Source organism: Meleagris gallopavo, chromosome 4, assembly GCF_905368555.1.
Source record: "Meleagris gallopavo chromosome 4, MGAL_WU_HG_1.1, whole genome shotgun sequence".
In the NCBI taxonomy this organism is placed as follows: Eukaryota; Metazoa; Chordata; class Aves; order Galliformes; family Phasianidae; genus Meleagris; species Meleagris gallopavo.
This window is the reverse complement of record NC_139407.1, coordinates 50,899,778-50,918,220: the sequence shown is the minus strand read 5'-3', so window position 1 is coordinate 50,918,220 and position 18,443 is coordinate 50,899,778.

The following is an 18,443-nucleotide window of genomic DNA, read 5'->3' as shown; positions in this document are numbered from 1 at the left end:
TCTTGAATGCTTCCAGGGAGGCAACATTCACAACCTCACTGGGCAACCTGTTCCAGTGTCTCACCATCCTCACAATGGAGAATTTCTTCCTAATATCTAGTCTAAACCCACCCTCTTTCTGTTTAAAACTATTTCCCCTTGTCCTGTCACTACATGACATATGTCAGTACATGCACTTATGTGTGTGTATGGTACTCTTAAATCTCACCCTTGCAATCTTCATTCATTTGCTTGTGGTTTAAAAAGTTAAAGCTGAAGCCAAAATAATAACTATTATGGGATGACCAAGTGTTAAAAGATGTATATTTTAAAATCTATTTCTTAATGGTTAATGAAAAGGGTTTTTAAAAGAAAATTGATTTGCAGTTATAGCAAAGGAAATTACTTGTGTCCAGGTGAGAATACAAATGAAAATTAAATATTCAAAACACGTGTAAACAATCAGCAGTGCTTTCCTAGAAATTTAAGAAAAATGATCTAAAAAATAGGTAAAAGCATGAGATTGGCTTTTGTTTATAGTCTTTTAGTTTCATCACTAAAACTATTTCCCAGAACACTGCCTCCAGAAATAGAATTTGGTACTGTAAGAAAACCCTGAGATAAATCTTACAAAATTTCTTCAATTCAACTCCAGTGAGAGAGAGACTCCTGCTTAAAGAGGAACATCTCTGCATATATTCATAATGGAGATCATTATGACTTTGAAACTATTTTGATTAACTTTTGAATAATAAAGTCTATTTGTTTTAAATTTCAGATTTAAAAATACTTTCAAAGTTGACTGTCATTTTCTCACAGTGTTTTGCTAAGATGTTATGTCTTATCACTGTCTTTTATGGACTGAAAAGCACAATAAAACACAAAAAGTGGAACTAATTTGAACATTGCCCTTCAGCTTTTCTTTTAAAATACTCTTAAAAGTAAACGTAATAAATAATAAACATCTGTTTCTTCAGATTCTTCAAGAGAACTCCACGTGCACAGTCTGCAATTTCTGAATGATAAGACCTCATCATGAACAGAATCAGTTATCAGACCTCTCACTAGAAATTCAAGCACCTGGAAAAGATTGCCTACTGAATAACTATCACTGATAAACGAGTTCAGCATTTCTGTTGATTTTTTTTATATTTCTTCTTCATAATAATTGAAATTTAATCTGGCATCGAATCTCACATGTTTGCTAGTGTTCCATCTGCCATTTTCTCTTGTGTGTACATTTATGCAAAGGAGTCTATGTTAGAAAGAGATTCATCTCTCCAGAAAGACAATGCTAACATTCAGCTCTTATTTATAACAGCTCTGAATTTTATTTCAGGCATCTTACCTGATAGTAAGTGAGACATTATTGGTACGCTGATGGAGAGAGAGAATGACCTACCCTTTCCTAAATTTTCAATTTGACTCTTAGGAATGCATACTACTAAACTTTAAATGGTACATTGAATGGTGCCATTTATCTCACAGTGTTAACATTGTAGAAATTACATCATGTTCTACATTATCCAACTCGCGCAAATTTCAAGGAAACAAAAAGAAGTGTTTTGACCAGATTCACTGCACATTTCATGTGAAGTTTTCAACCAGTTTTAAGACAGTGGTCAGTCAGAAGAAAGTTCAAGGTTCACTGTTCTTGAATGAGGGTAGGAATGACATTAAAATAAAAAGAAAGAAAGCTAAATGAAATTAAATGAAATGAATATACACAACTACTGGTGGAGGTTTTTACAAGCACGGCACGCATAGCTAATAGTGGTGACTATGTTGAAAAATAGCATTTTGTAGCTGAGAATTTGCTCTATCAAATAGTTATTGTGCTGTTGTAATCTCCATGGAAATTAATAATAGGCATAAGTTTCGGCACAATCTGCATACAAGAATTACTTTGGGGCAGTTTGTCACTTTACATATGTGGTACATTACGTATTTCTCTTCAAGTCAATGTAGTTATAAAGGTGTTAATTGAATATATTACATAATTAATGTCACAGAAGAGCAGTTTAAGAGAATTAGAAATGTGTTTATTTCACTATTACTCATAGAAGAGGAAAATTAAATTTGCTAAAAAGAAAGGTGATTTTTTAACTTACTGAAATTTCATAAGTTAAAACTGAAATAAAAGTGAGATTTTTTTATTTATTTATTTTTTTTCTGCTATTTAGCAGCACGTCTCTACAAGCTTTCCTAAGAAACATACAGGAAATTTTATTAAAAAATAATAATAATTAATAAATGCATTCATATAGCATTGGGAATAAAGTTAAAGTTGATAACATTGAATTTGGTAACCTCAAAAAATGTTCAAATTAGTAATAACATTTTTAATGTTCAAGTTCAATGCAGAAGGCCTTCAGCTTCTACCTTAAAAATTAAAAGAAAATTATTTGTATAAAATACATTCTCACCACTCTTGGTTGAGTAGATAAAATATGAAAATTTGTATTTTTTAGGCACGTTTCCTCAATTTTTGTATATTACTTGTTAAATCAAAATTCATTTTAAAAATCTTTTAATGAGTTTACAGTGTGTTTAAGGTGAAAAATTACCAACACTGTTAATCTCATATAGTATAATGTTGCAATGTTGTCTGAAAGATTGGAGTATGACATTTGGAAATGGAATTTTGCATTGAATTTGTGGCAGATATAATTTGTTGCCTTATTTCTTCTGATATTTTCTTGTTCACCTGAAAAAGTGCAGTAGATATAGATATGCTGTAGCACTGTCAGGAATATACAGCATGAATTACTAAGATCAAGAAAATCTTACACGTCACATGTGGAAAAAAATGCAACATTTAATAAATTTGATGTCTGTAATAGATAAATCGTCTATTGAAAGTTATTTAAAAATTATCGGTCACAGGAAATGGTCTTGAATCAATAATGTCACACATATCCATTATTTTTCTTATTGAAACATTTGTGCTGACTATCAGAACATATATTACATGAATCTTCTGCTCAAACCTGTTTAGATGTAGATATATTGGCTATTCTGTATACATTGCCTCCAAAATTAGATGCATTGTTTCTTGGAGGAAAAAAAAAAAAGGATTTCTCCTTGAAATATTATGTGAGTTTTTTGTTTGTTTTTTGTTTTTTGTTTTTGTTTTTGTTTTTGTTTTGTTTTGTTTTGTTTTTAAGCAGAAGAAAAATGCATTATATTTCCATCTCATGTCTTTAACAAATTGTATCCTGGAAAAGGAATATGGGTCTGAATTCTCTCTCTGACCATCTAAAGAGATATATCAAACTGTACACAGAGAACAAAAGACATTTGTTGTATCAAATGTAATTTTCTGTCCTACACTTCCTGTTTCAAAAAGTCAGATACTAGGGATAAATCAAGCCCAACTTTTATCATTTTCAAAGAACATGACTATATTTGTATCATTAATGCCAATGTACTAGATACCCTTTTGAGTTACTGTTGGACATGAATCAAAGCCCATTTTAATATATGTCTGACTTCCACATGACAGTAAACTGAAAATAATTACATTACACGTTTTTTCTGACTGAAAATAAATTAATAACAGTAAAGTTTCTTCCTCTGGCATCAAAATGAACTCAAAAATACCACTCTAGATGCTGAACATTTTATTCAGTATTCCAAACTAGTTGATTCCATGACATGGTTGTTTTGTTTGATTTTTTGTTGATTTGTATGCTTTAATATTTTTTACTAGGCCAAATAAGCATAATCTTAAATATTTGTCTTTCAGAATTTTGTGATAAACATTCCTAGCTGTATACTATGAAGTAATAATGAAGAGCTGCTGGATTACTTACATTTAATGTTTCTCTATTTATAGACCAATACTTACAATTTATTGTTTGATTCTTCTTGTAATTCTGCAATCCCAAATATTTCTGGTTAGTAACATATGTAAAAAGAAATAATAAATATATTTTTAAACTTATTAATGGCATTTTGAATTTCATTGCTTTTCACAGTATCTTTTCTTTGTAGGAAGCTGAAATTGAAGAGCAGTACTGTGGTGGACTGAATGTTCAGGAGCAAAGCACATTCACCCACATACTGTCTCATTCCTCTGTCTCGGGAGAAAAAGGGAGACAGCAGAAAGAACAAGACAAGAAAGTTTGTGGTTCAAGGTAAAGGCATCACTTAAGTTATTGCCATGGCTAAAATAGACGGAGAAAAATGACTTCATCTATTGCCCATTGACATAATCATGTTTTGGGTTGGAGGGGAAATTTAAGATCACCTAGTTCCAACCCCCTTTCTATGAGAGGGACACCTCTCACTAGATACAAATATACATTCAGACATTAACTCTATAGTTTTTTATAATGTATAAAATATAAGCTTTATATTAAATAGAGTTACATAAGACAGGCACCCAGTCACTAGTAGGGTTTTCCAGGGCTATTTTAGGAGCCAGTTCTCTTCAATAATTTTTATAAAAGTGTTCTGTATGTATGACTAAAATGGATACTAAGTTTGCAGATAATACTACAGTGGGATGAGCTGTTGATTGCTTCAAGAGTAGAGAAGGCTTGCAGAGAGATCTTGACAAATTAGAGGCAGGACAATCACAAATCACATGAAGTTTAGCAAAAGCAAGTGACAGATTATGTACCTGAGGCAACCCTGGATACATGTACAGATTGGGATGCAAAAGACTGGAGAGCAGCCCTGTGGAAAAAGGTGTGTGGGTTCTGATTCACAGCAAGTTGAGTATGAGTCAAAATGTGCCCTGGTAGTCACAACAGCCAAACATATCCTGGGGTTTATCAGGCCAGCCCTGCCATCTCACCCCTGATGCAGCCTCACCTGGAGTATTGAGCGCAATTTGGACATCATGATAAGAAGGATATAAAACTATTGAAGAGCGCTCTAAGAAGTTCTACAGAAGTGATGAAGGGTCTATAAGAGAAGACCACAGGAGCAGCTGAGGTCACTTTCTTTGTTTAGCCCAGAGAAGAGACTGAGGGAAGACCTCATGACAGCCTACATCTTCCTCACAAGAGGCAGTCAGTGACCTCTTCTCTATGGTGACCAACAATGAGACCCAAGGGAATTGCCTTAAGCTTTCAGACGTACGGTTCAATTTTTAGGTTAGTCCTAAGTGGAGGCAGGACAATCTTTGTGGGTCACTTCCATCTAAGGATAGTCTGATTCTCTGAAGGCAATTTGTTTTGTATTCTGTTTATATTTGTATTTGTTTACATTTAAAATAAATGATATAGTTCAGATAAATGATAGGATAAAATTTCTCTGTCTGTAAAAAACACCTATTTTCTTTTAAGATATCTCTTTCCACCATAAAAAAAAAAATCAAAATTGTTAAAAACAATTAATACCTGATAAAATTAATCAGCTTATTTCTGTACTGCAAGATTTCTTTTTTTATTATTATTTGAGAACAATCACAGATCATAGAGTCTTAGAATGGCCTGGGTTGAAATGGACCTCATAGATCACCTTGTTTCAACTCCCCTGCAGTGTGCAGGGTCACCAACCACTAGATCAGGCTGCCTAGAGCCACATCCAGCATGGTGTTGGATCCCTCCAGGGATGGGGCATCCACAACCTCCCTGGGCAACCTGTTCCAGTGCATCACCACCCTCTGAGTGAAAAACTTCCTTCTAATATCTAACCTATATCTCCTGTCTTAGTTTAAAACCCTTCTCACTTGTTCTACCACTGTATCCACCCATGTAAACAGTCATTCCCCCTCCTGTTTATGTGTTCCCTTCAAGTACTGGAAGGCCACAATGAGGTCTCCCTGGAGCTTTCTCTTCTCCAAACTAAACAAACCCAGTTCCCTCAATCTTTCCTCACAGGAGAGGTGCTCCAGCCCTCTGATCATCTTAGCAACCCTCCTCTGGACCTGCTCCAAGAGTTCCATGTGCTTCCTGTGCTGGAGGCCCCCAGCCTGGATGCAATACCTCCAGAGGGCTCCTCTCAAGGAGTTCTTCCACCACTCTGTATAAATATCTGGGATTGCTCCAGTCCAAGTGCAACACTTTGCATTTGGCCCTGTTAAATCTCATTAGGTTAACACGGGCCCACTTCTCCAGCCTGTCCAGGTCCCTCTGGATGGCTTCCCTTTCCTTTAGTGTATTGACCGCACTGCTCTTCTTGGTGTCATCTGCAAACTTGGTGAGAGAGCACTCAATGCAATAATCTATGTCATTGATAAAGATGTTGAAGAGCACCAGTCACCACTTGTGACCAGCCTCTACCCAGACAAAACTATTGATCACAACCCATTGGCTTTGACCAGCAAACTAGTTCTTAATCCATTGAACGGTTCATCTTTCAAAATCCGTAGACATAATGAGATATAATTCTTGGATATTTTTTTTCATTTGAACAAACTTCATTTTGTTGTTGTTTGGATTTTTTTTTAATTAGTTGGTTGCTTTGGTTTGTTGTGCTGTTTTTCTGTTTTTGTTTTCCTAGAAATTGTATCAAAAATCTCTTATCATTTGTATACTAAAGTTGTAGCAAACTTGAATATTTGAGATTAAAACATTTCCTTCAATTTAAAAAACAAAGTTATTATTAGCTTTCATGTCTCTTCCATTAGATGAACCAAATCTTAGAGTACAGTGTACTTCTATGTCTTCAAATTGCATTTTTTAGAACACATTCAGTTAAAAATAAAAATACAGGATCCTGGCCTTTTGCTACCTTGTACCAGCTAAGATATTAGCTCTTTAAAGTTTTTTCCTACAGAGACTGTCTCTTGAAGAAGAGTCCATTACCTCCTTTGGCCTCTGTAATCTCACTTATATTTTATATTCATTTAAAAATAATAATAATGCATTGATGTTTCTCATATCAATCTTTTTATTTTAGTTTTATGGTATCTCCCTCTAGTCTTGACCTATTTTAAGCTATTCTATTAAAAAAACTAGTGCTCACATATCTGAACAAATCCTAGACCAGTAGGATACTGACTTTTACATATTTTTATTTTAAACCTGAGACTTTTGAAGAAGACTGCACTTCCATGGTCAGATATTTTGTAAGACTGCCCCTCTGCTTCCAATTGTCACAAGGCAACAAAATTAAATGGAATATTGGAAGAAAGTTTCAAACTCTATTGCTATACCACCAACATCCACCTCTGACATCATGGGCCAGTATAATGAAATAGGAGGCATTAGTTTAGGAGAAGCCTTCATGGTTAGGGACAGTCATTTACTAACTGGGAATAGATGATGGCCAGACTGCTTAACACTTTGTGCTAGTGAGAATTATGTTTGTCTTCCAGTTATTTAACTTTTACCTATATTACATATATTCTAGACTTTCTAAAGGTTTTTATGATATTCTATTACTCATAATTCTGAAGGTCAGTAATAGTTCTGTACGTATATAACTCAAATGATGATAAGTCAATAGATGAACTCATCTGACCAAAGCAATCATCCATAGTTACTATCAAATGACTTTTAAAGGAATCAATAATAAATAAAATAAGCATAAATTTAGTATATAGCTTTCTCAAGCTTTCTCTGCAACACATCTGATGTTATATGTTTCTAAGTAATATGAGAGTATTTCAGATTATCAGCTTACAATCTACATAGGTAAAAAATACTTTTTAAAAAGCATTATTAAGCTGGTGAAAGCAGCTATTATGCTTTATGGACTGCAAAGCTAGATCATGTCACAATTTAACTTATGCACTTTTTTAATAGTAGATATGTTCTTTAGAGCTCAATAACATTAATGAACTATTAGATATGCTTCTGCACACTTAAAAAAGTCCAAACAGAAACTTCCATTGTCAGGTACATTCTGGATGTTGACTGCATGGGGAATGATTTGGGGTGGTGAATACAGCAAGTTGAGGAAGGTGATTTTTCCCCTCTACTGAGCACTGCTAAAACCAAACCTGGAGTGTTTTGTGTAGTTTTGGTCATGCTTGCAAGAGTCCAATGAAGGGTAAAGGTACTAGTGCTTCTCTGATATGAAGGGAACCTGAGAGAGCTCAGGCTATTTACCTTGGAGAAAAGGCAGCTCAGGAGACATCATTTGAGTGGGAAAGTTCAACCATATGTATCAAGTAGTCTCTTCCTGCCACAACAATCTTGTAGTTCCATGGTACTGCATTAAGAAAGGGGATTAAAACAGAGACATAAAGTCACTTCAAAATATAACTGTATCCTAACATCAAATTGTGTTCCACAAATTTGAAACTAAACAATCATGTAAATGTACAGCGTACTTCATATTTGTTCAAGACATTCAGCCAGTTGTGTTTAGATATATAAATGATATATTTAGTATGTAATCTCCTTAACAGCTTAATATGTTTCAATAATATGTTTTTTAGTAAGCCTTTAAGGAAGATATTCATTCAACACTTGATGGAAATTGTTTAGCATGACGTTTTCTGATGATTTTTTTAAGAATAAAAAACACATAAGTTATACAATTGACTGCATGAATCAAACCAGCCCTTACATTCTTAATCATTGTAGTGCCTTTAGGTATCTTTATAGATAATATAGATTAACAGTTACCTAGTATCTAGCAGAAATAATTCTAGCTTCAGTAAGCTGAAGCTTATTTTGTTTATAAGAGAAATTGAGACAGGAGTTATACCAAGCGGTCCTGAATTAATTCTGGCAACTTGAAAGTTTCAGAAATTCTGTTGCTGAGTTCTCATTCACTCAGATATTTATTCAACATTCTCCTGTTGGAGCATCCGGATACTATTTCTATCATTTGAAATGGAGAGCAGCTTGTTAGTATTTACATTTTTATATTTGGTGTAAAATGCTGTTGGGATTTCTTGTTCTTTTAGAAATGCTAATCCTTTCTTATACTTCTACAGTATATTTTCATTTTATTTGATCAAAAATAATACAATAAACAAAAATATAGCATATGCATAAAATATAGCATATAAATATGGCAGAAAAATGGGCCAAGGATCTAACCATTTATAGACTACATTTTATAATTTATATGGCTAAGATACATACGACCCTACAATGCTCTTATTTTTACAGTATTTAAATCCTGAGCTCCTTTTGACCTACAGGACATATCCATATGGTTGAGACTCATTTTTTTTTACATTTATTCCTATTAGTACATTTAAAAGTTAAGGATTTCTGTTAAAGCTTACACCTTTAAAAGCCAAGGGTATTATTTTTGGTTACCGGCATTAAGAGAGATATAAATATACACATGTTCTTAAAAAGAGTATGAACACGTACTTAAAAATCCATAAATATTGTATGTTGTTTTATTTCTGAAAATTATTTTTCCATATTACTCTCAATGTTTAAATGTTTCATTTAAAAAATTACATTATGAATATAAATTACAGTATGAAGACGTGAACAATCCTGCTAGTATTAAGATGGTAAAATATAACCCAACAAGAAATGAGTTAAAACTCTTTAAAGGAAAGTTCTGCTTTTGAGTTCATCTGTAAATTTGCTATAATCGCTGAACAGGTGATGATACAGTCTTGCTACACCAGCACATTTAAGAATATGCTCCATATTTACAAGTTTTACAAAATCACATTCATTAGTAATTTCCTTCTAGGTAGGAGCATTTTGCAACACCATTACAGTCAATCTGCAAGTCCGTCACCCATACTTTGTAAGTGTGTCACTCATGCTTTCCAGGTGTGTCACACACATTTGGAAGTAAACTGAATAGGTGAGGTGAAAGATCTGCACACTAACATCTTGTCTCGCTCTGATTTATAGGAGGGAGATGAGGTTCTTTTAATATCTGTATACCCAGGATGAGATTAAGAAACAACGGTTCAAATGTTGGTCCGACCAGTTTATTATAAATCTTAATTAGGGAGATGGGGAAAGGGAGGATGGACAGTATTATGAATTAGGGTAATGGGGAAGGGAAGGAGGACAATAGAAAAGATAGGAAAGAAAAAGCAAGCAGTCTTGATAGAAAGCAAGAGCGAGATAGTCACCACCATGGATCCAGCGTGGTCTTTGATCTTCAGTAGTGGTGGATGGTCGGGCATTGTTGTTCTGTTGACGACGATGACAACAATGATGACAGTGACCATGGTGATGATGGCCCCTTTACAATGCTTTCAAAGTGCTCAAGTCAGCTGTCTTTGCAATTACAGCTCAAATGTTGAGTCAGCTCTCCTTGGAGTGGCAGCTTCTGGCTCTGGGATCTCAGCAAAAACTCCTTTGTTCCCATCTTCCGGGCCTTGCCAGCAGATAAGAGGGAGCAGGGATGCCCATCTGATCCTGTTTTTCACAGGACATGACGGTATCATTCCCCAGTTTTCCCATACCAAGCTGGAGCTATTTAGTCACAGGCCAGATCTTCCGCCAGTAAACACTCCTGAGCACTCTCTGCCAGAGGCAAGCAGCTCTGGAGGAAGGGGCTTTCACATGTTCCCAAAGTGATGTCAATTGTCACACGGTAGCACCCATCACTTGCCTCCTCAATAAATCAATCAGAGTCTTATCACAAGAAATACCTCAGGAAGCAAGTTTTGAGCCAAAAAAACAAAGAAAGATTCTCACACATGTCTACTCCCATTTCAACTCTAAATACAAAAGAGAGGTAAAAAGACTGGGCCAACATCTGATTCAATAGAAGCAACCCTAACTCTATTTATTTCTAAAAGTGAATTAGGCAACTGATTACATGCACAGATAATTAGGTGACATGAGAAATGAGTTTCTTCTTTTTAAAAGAAAAAAGTTTGAATTTCTTATATAGTCACTGATTAACTCATTTGACATATGAAAAATAATTAATGTAAACTACTGAAAATCTTTCAAACATAACAATATATGAGTTTGGAATTCAAGATATTACAGAAAAGAATGTAAGTTAGTGGTATATTTATCTTTCATTTAACTACAGAAATGTGGATAATTTTTCATTTTAGTAACATAGTAAAACATAATGCATGCTATCATGAAAGGAAAAAATCAATAATTTCACTATTTCTCACTGGTAAACAGGATAAATTATGAAATATTTATACAGCTCTATCTCAGCTTTCCGTAAGAATATGATCTTCACAGAACTCAAAATATTTAGTAATTAAATAGTGTTTTCTCACTAACTGTCATAACACAAATAGTGGATACTGGGGAATTGTTACTTACCTGCACAGTAGGTAACTTTCAGAAAAGTGCGCAGTTTTTGGCAGCGCTGAGTTACAAAAGAAATGCTAGTCCGTTCTTAGCTTTACCATTAGATTAGGAGTGAGAGGTTTTCTCTTATTTATTTTCTGGGGCTTCTTTTAACAAACTGTTAAAAGAAATGTTCTCCCATGGACGAGGGGACAATAAACTGTAATACCGCAATACCATCAGAGAAAGTGAATTTAGATCACACTGTGTATGCAAGTATACTGGAGTATAAAATTTCCACTTTTTTTCTTTAGTAATCTCATGGATGGGTTAGATGAGGAGTATTGGGGATGGAGTGAGGGAGAAGGAGACGAGGAGAGAGAGGTAAGGGGGGCAATGGAATGTGATAACATAATCCTTTTCTCAACTGAGGCTGCAGACTTCAGAAGGAAAATGCGCATGATATAAAATACTTATGCTGTGATGACACTAGAATTATCTATAATAATTTAGGTTAGAATACTATCTTCCTGAGGCAATAGGCTGTTTTTACCAGCTCTTGTCAAAAATCAGAATCCATTTGTACATTTTTGATTAGAGACATGTATTAAGGTTTTATTTTATTCTTTGTACTTCAATTGCATTTTGCCTAAGGCAGTCATTTAAAATAGAGTTCATTAAAGTGTGTTATTCCATTTTCGTTTTTGTGTAGAGAGTAAAGAGGGAAAAAAATCTTATGCTGAGAAATGAAAGACTTTGAGATGTAATTTATTTTGACAACTATACTGTTATAGAAGCAAGGTAAGACAAAATATCCTAACAGGAGATACAAATTTTTAGTTTATTCTTCCATTCACTTTTAAACAAAGCAGAAAAATCTGTAAATGTTTTGTTCTCACATAAAACAAAACAATTAATATGATGTGTAGGCTTTAAAGCATAACAGTAAAATCACTTCAACTGGATACCCTTTCAATTCACATTACTTTTAAATATTCAGTTAATATTTTCAAACATCAAGAAATTAAGAGAGATAAAATTACTTATTCTTCTAAGAAATTAACAGTTTATTAATTGTGGTCAAAAATTGATGTTCCATGCAACTAGAATATCTGAAGGAAATAAATATCTAAAGTAAATATGAAAGAGCTCTGAAGTGGAGAAAACTGATGACTGTGAATATTTAAACTGCAAAACCTCCTCCAGCTCATATAGTTTTATTCTTAATGATATGAACAACCATTGTGAAGTTACACTTCATTCACCACATTGAAACATAACATTAAGTGCCAGTATTCAGAGCTTCAATGCAAAATTTCTTTTGAGAATTCAGGAATATGAATATATGTACTGTTAAATCTATTTCAAGATTATTTAATTACTTAGGGGTCTTATATGGAGATTTGAATTCAATTTTGTTGATGTTATTTTACCTGCTGCTTTGCTTGATATCTCTAAACTGATAAACTGGTATACAATTTGTCAGACTGAACTAGCATCATATTGGAGCAAAAAACGAAGACTAAAATTCTAGCCATCATAATTTCAAGTGAGAGAAATTAGAAAGGTCTTAGGAGAAGAAATAACGCTACATTACCTATCAGGCCTAATTTGAAGTGTTTAAGTTCAAGAACTATTCTGAAACTGTGACCATAATATACACAGATGAGCAATTTGACATCATTAGAAAAGGAACAGTAAAAGATCACATCCAAATTATTAGAAACCTTCAACATCATTTAAAAATAGAGAACAAGGGCACTGGCCTTGCTTATTCAGAAGGAGATGAAGTTAGTGAGTAAACTGTTAGAAGCCTATAGCAATGTGAAAATGCTCTACTCAGCTTTGGTAAGGTCACACCTGGAATGCTGTGTGCAGTTCTGTTCTGTCCAATACAAGAAGGACCTGAATGTACTGGAAAGAGCATAGAAGAGGATGTCCAAAGGACTAGGTGACCTTTTGCATGAGGAGACGCTGAGAGAGCTGAGAATGTTGAGACTGGTGAAGAGGAGGATCAGGAGGATCTGATCAATACATATAAATACCTGAAGGGAAGGTTCAAAGAAGACAGGCTCTTTTCGGTAGTGTCCAGTGCCGGGATAATAGCAATGGACACAAGCAGGAGGCTCCATCTAAACATCAGGAAAAACATCTTTACTGTGCAGCCAATGGAACACTGGCCACAGTTGCTCATGCTGGCAACAATTGTTCTTCAGACTGGACCATGCACTAACTGGAAATTTACTATGGTTCTGTGAAGAAAAATCCAACAAACTAACAACAACAACAACAACAAAAAAAAAAAAAAAAAACCCGAAAACCAAAAAACAAAAAATAACAGAACAAAGCAACTGAGCAACTTAACAGCCAAAGAAAACCAAAAGCAACAACAAAAACAAAACGTGGAAGGGCAGGTTAGATGTAACTCAAAAGAAAAGAGTTCTCCCTTCCAGCACCTGCTCTCTTCTACCAGTACCCCCAGCTACTTGCCCAAATGAAATTTCAGGAACAACTTCTAGAAGTCACTGACAGTGTAAAGATTGCAGCCCTGTAATATCATTTTTGATATTACCAGTAAAAACTTGCTGTCCTTGTACTGAGAGCAGATTCTCAGAGCTTGTCTGGGCTTGCCTTGGTCTGAGGTGGTTTCATCTTTTTTAGCAGGTGGCTGCTGGCCAAGTGACCAGTAACGCCATTGTATTCAATGTTCAGCATATAAGTTCCTTATGCTATTTCTGTCACTGTGCAAAGAGGTGACAAAGAAAAGCAAGTTATACCTGCATCTATTCTGTAGGCATCAATCTCTTCTTTTCTGTATTACTGGTTTCAGAATGCACCATTGTGTAGCACTATCATTAAATTTATTAACTTCTATACTATATACTAGTATTACTTTTTTAACAATTTTCATTTTTTCTTGAGAATTTGGTACCAGCCATTGCATCCATTCTTCACTGATACTTGTTTACAAGGTTAATCATTACAAAGGTAAGAAAAACTCTGTTATAGTTACATTTGCTACTCCCTTTCCTACTTACTGAGGAACTTGTTTACTCATAGGAAAATTTTTACTAAGATTTAATTAACATGTATCAGAGACATAAAAAAGTAAGCGTACACTTTTTAATTCTTCCCTTACTTACGAAGAAATAAAAATGTTGAAGCACTATATTCGCATCTTATTGCCAGAAGATGATAACTTTGGTTTTGACAGGGAAGAAAGCAGAGTTTACTGAATTATCCAGCAATGATTAGCTGAAATATGAATTCTAGAAGGGATCTTGTTTGATCCTATTAAAAAGAGAAAAAACACAGTATGAGCTGAAAAGGAAAAAACTCCAAGGTCTGAATAGCTGTAAGCTAACTATGAACTTATATGAATATTGCTCTTCAAAGGATTTTTTAATATTAATGAATTCAATATAATTAAGCAGAAACTGAATACTGAAGACAAAAATTCACCACTGATCTTAAAAATCTTCATGTTCTTTTTCAACAAGACACAGTAGTGTAAGCCATTTAATTAGAAACAAAGGACAGAAACTTAATTAGGCCAAATGAGAAAATCTTTTTGTCATCATCTCCATCTCTGTTTCAGACTTCAGATGAAGTTTTGTAGCACAAAAAATTAGAGGTTGGCAAATTTAAATACATAGAAAATGCTTATTGTAGGGAGGACTCTATTGGCAATATCTCTCAAGCAGCACAGATTTTATGAAAACTTACAGCAAGACATGTACAATCATATTACTTGGACTTTCTGAGGAATTTTTTTTACACCTTAAAGGGTCACTCATACCTTAAGAAGTGTTGACTTCAAAACAACTTTCTGTGACTTTCTGTTAAATTTATTGAGAAACTTGCATTTTGACACTCTCTTTCTCCTTTTCATGCATTTTGAGATATTGTGTACACATAGTATCACACACAAAAAAACAATGGCACATTCTCAGAGGGAAGGAAAAAAAAAAAAAAGATATTTATTTCCAGAAAAGGAAAAATAAAATGAAAGAAAGTAAAGCCACAGTATTTTGATGAATGTACACATCGTTTATGTAAATATGCATATATGAAATATTTTCAGAAATCTAATATTCTACAGAAATAAATTTCAATAAAAACAAACCAAGAAGCACTGCTCATAAGCTATTCTATTAGTAACAACAAAAGCTGAATGTAACACATGAAAAATTTTATTCCAAACACAAGACATACCAGCTCACGGTATTTTAGAGAAAACATTCCTGATTAAGTATTAGCGTATCAATCTTTTCAATTGAGTGGAAGCATTAAAAAAAAAAATTCTTAGCTCCTCCCTCCAGGAAAATATTTTAATACGTTTTTATATGGATAAAATGCCTCTATTTGTTAGTGCTTGAAATATTGGGAAAAATAACAAATAGATACTGATGGAGTTAATGCAAAGAAAGGAGGCTACGCAATCACTTTTTTTTTTTTTTTGCTGACATACAGAAGAAAATATCAATCTGTTATGACTCGACATAAAATAAAATTAAAATCTCAACTGACAGTGTTATCGAACAGTATATTACAAAGTATTATTTATTACCTCTGTGAAGATTCCTGAGGAAAGTGAGAAATTAATATACATAAGTGCTGAAAAAAGCAGATTTATTTGCACAACCATGTTAGTTCTGTGACCAATTAATGCAAGTAAAAATGTTCTGAAAACAACATACCTCCAAAGCAAAAAGTATCTTAGTATTTTAAGAGCTTTTTAATCTATATAGCCATGAATTCAAAATTTAGAAGATTTTAATAGAAGTTTGGCCACAATTAACAATGAGTTTACAATGACTTAGGTTAGTGTGCTCAGAAACTCATTGCTCATACGGTTTTAAATTGTATATAACTAAATAAGGGACATGTCAAATAATACTTTCCTATTTCTTTTGGAGGACATGGTTAAAGACAATCATTCACAGTTTTTCATAGTAGGAAATACTGGCTATTTCCTTTCATTCTTTGCTTACTTGAATCCATATATTGAATATCATCTACACTATTCATACAAAAAAAAAAACCTGGATAACGTTTTGATTTACATTACTTTCAAATATTTAGTTAAAAATTTTCAGAAGTCAATGTTAATGACTTTTTTTTCCAAACTATTCTTTTTCTTAAAGCTTTATTTAAACAGCAAAACCTCAATTGAAAGGAGCTGACTTAAAACATTCTCTATTGACTGTAAATCAATCATATTCTCAAAGGTTAAGATTACTCTTCTATTTTCATGAAAATCTTGATCCTTACAAATCTTCATCCATGTTTGAATTGTCGCTGCTAAAAGATACTACCATTCCATATCCCTTGTTTTATCCATTTAAAGTTGGGGTCTGATACAGGAAATGGACTGAAGGCAGAGATTATAGAATCATAAAAACATAGACCGGCTTAGATTGGAAGGGAGCCATCTAAACTAAATCTCCCTTCCTTTAGTTTAAAACCATTCTCCCTTGTTCTATCACTATTTTATCATGTAAAAAGTTAATTTCCCTCATTTTTATAGCCTCTCTTTAAATATTGGAAGGCCGCAACGAGGTTTCCCTACAGTCTTCTCTTCTCCACATTGGATAAACCTTGTTCCTTCTGCCTATCTTCATAGGAGAGGTCCACTAGCTCCTGGATCATCTTTGTGACCCTCCTCTGGACCCTGTGCAAAAACTCCACATCTTTCCTCTGTTGAGTTGACAAATGCCTCCCTCACCCTGCTGGCAGCCTTTCTTTGATGGAACTATGGATACCTTCGGTCTTCAAGGCTGCAAGCTCATGCTGATGTCTCTTGCTAAGTTTTTCATCAGCTAGAACCTCAAAGTCCTTTTCAGCAGGGCTACTCCCAAGTTGTTGAACCTCACTAGGTTTTCAAGGGTCCACCTTTCAAGTTTATCAAGGTCCCTCTGAATGGCATCCCTTCCTTCCTCTGTGTCAACTGCACTGATCAGCTTGGTGCCATCAGCAAACTTGGTGAGGTTGTACTCAATCCCATCATCCATGTCACTGATAAAGATGCTAAAGAGTACTGGTCCCAAGACAGAATCCTTGGTGACACCGCTCATTTCTAGCCTCCAACTGGAAATAGAGACATTGACCAAAACCTTCTGGCTGCAACCTTCCAACAAATTCCTTATCCACCAAATAGTCCACTCTTCAAATCCATCTTTCTCCAATTTAGAGAAAAAGATATAATGGGGGGACCATGTCAAAAGCCTTGGAGATATCCAGGTAAATTGCCTTCCCTTTGTCCTACAATGCCATCACTCCATCACAGAAGGACATCAGACTGGTCAGGCATGACCTTCCCTTGGCAAAGCCATGCTTCATCAGGAGATCTCTGGTTGACAAATTTCTTTCCCAGCAGAATAGTCTTGAGGAAATTGTTTAGTGCAGTTTTCTTATAATCTGTCATCTTTTGTTACAGCAAACAAAAAGGATCATAAAAACTGTATGATTTATTGAGTCATAAAACCATATTAAGGTTATACAAACACTTTACAAAGCACTATCATTTTCCTGACTAAGAAATTTGCATTTGTTAAGTTGCTTATCATTCAACTGATCAAAGAAAAATAGAAGTTAAATGAAAAAGAAACGAATGAAATAAACTATGTAAAATCAGAAAATAAAAAAGTGATGAAATGAAATGTCTATGCTTAGATGACTGAAGGAATAAGCACAATAAATAATATATTAGAACAATTACTGCATGAAATATATCATACATAATCAGTAATTGTAAAGCTAGAGTAATAAAGATAACCTGCATAGTCAAATCCTCATATGTTTTAAATGAGATAAATGTTGAAATTTTACTGGGTTGGATCAGAGGTACAGGATAATTTAAATTGTGGTTTAAATAATTTCATTCTTGATTTAGAAGTAGTTGATACTCAGGGGTTACACTTTTATTCTAAAGCTTATTTAAAGAAGTCATTTGTAATGAAGGCAAAAGGTCATTTTCAGTAATTTTTAATTCAAGGAATAAATGAGACAATAAATGGATGCCTGGAGTTTGCATGGTTCACCAGATACAGGTTACAGTTATTAAGGTTACCTTTAGTGGAAATGAGCCAAAGTAATAGTGTAATCATTTGCTATTTCAGTGAGAAAAGGACAATAATTAAATATTTTTCATACATCTCCGTGCTTTATACTGATTGTATAAAAGAAGGAAGATGTTTGCTTTTTTCTGTTTTCTATTCCAGAAAATAGTTCACTGGGATTTCAGATAAAATATTCAGCAGCAGATATTTAGCCCTCAGTCACTACTGATGTTTACACTTCAAAATTTAAAGTTAAGTAAAATGCATTTTAAGAGTGTTTGGTAATCCTTTTCTACAGGTTTAAATT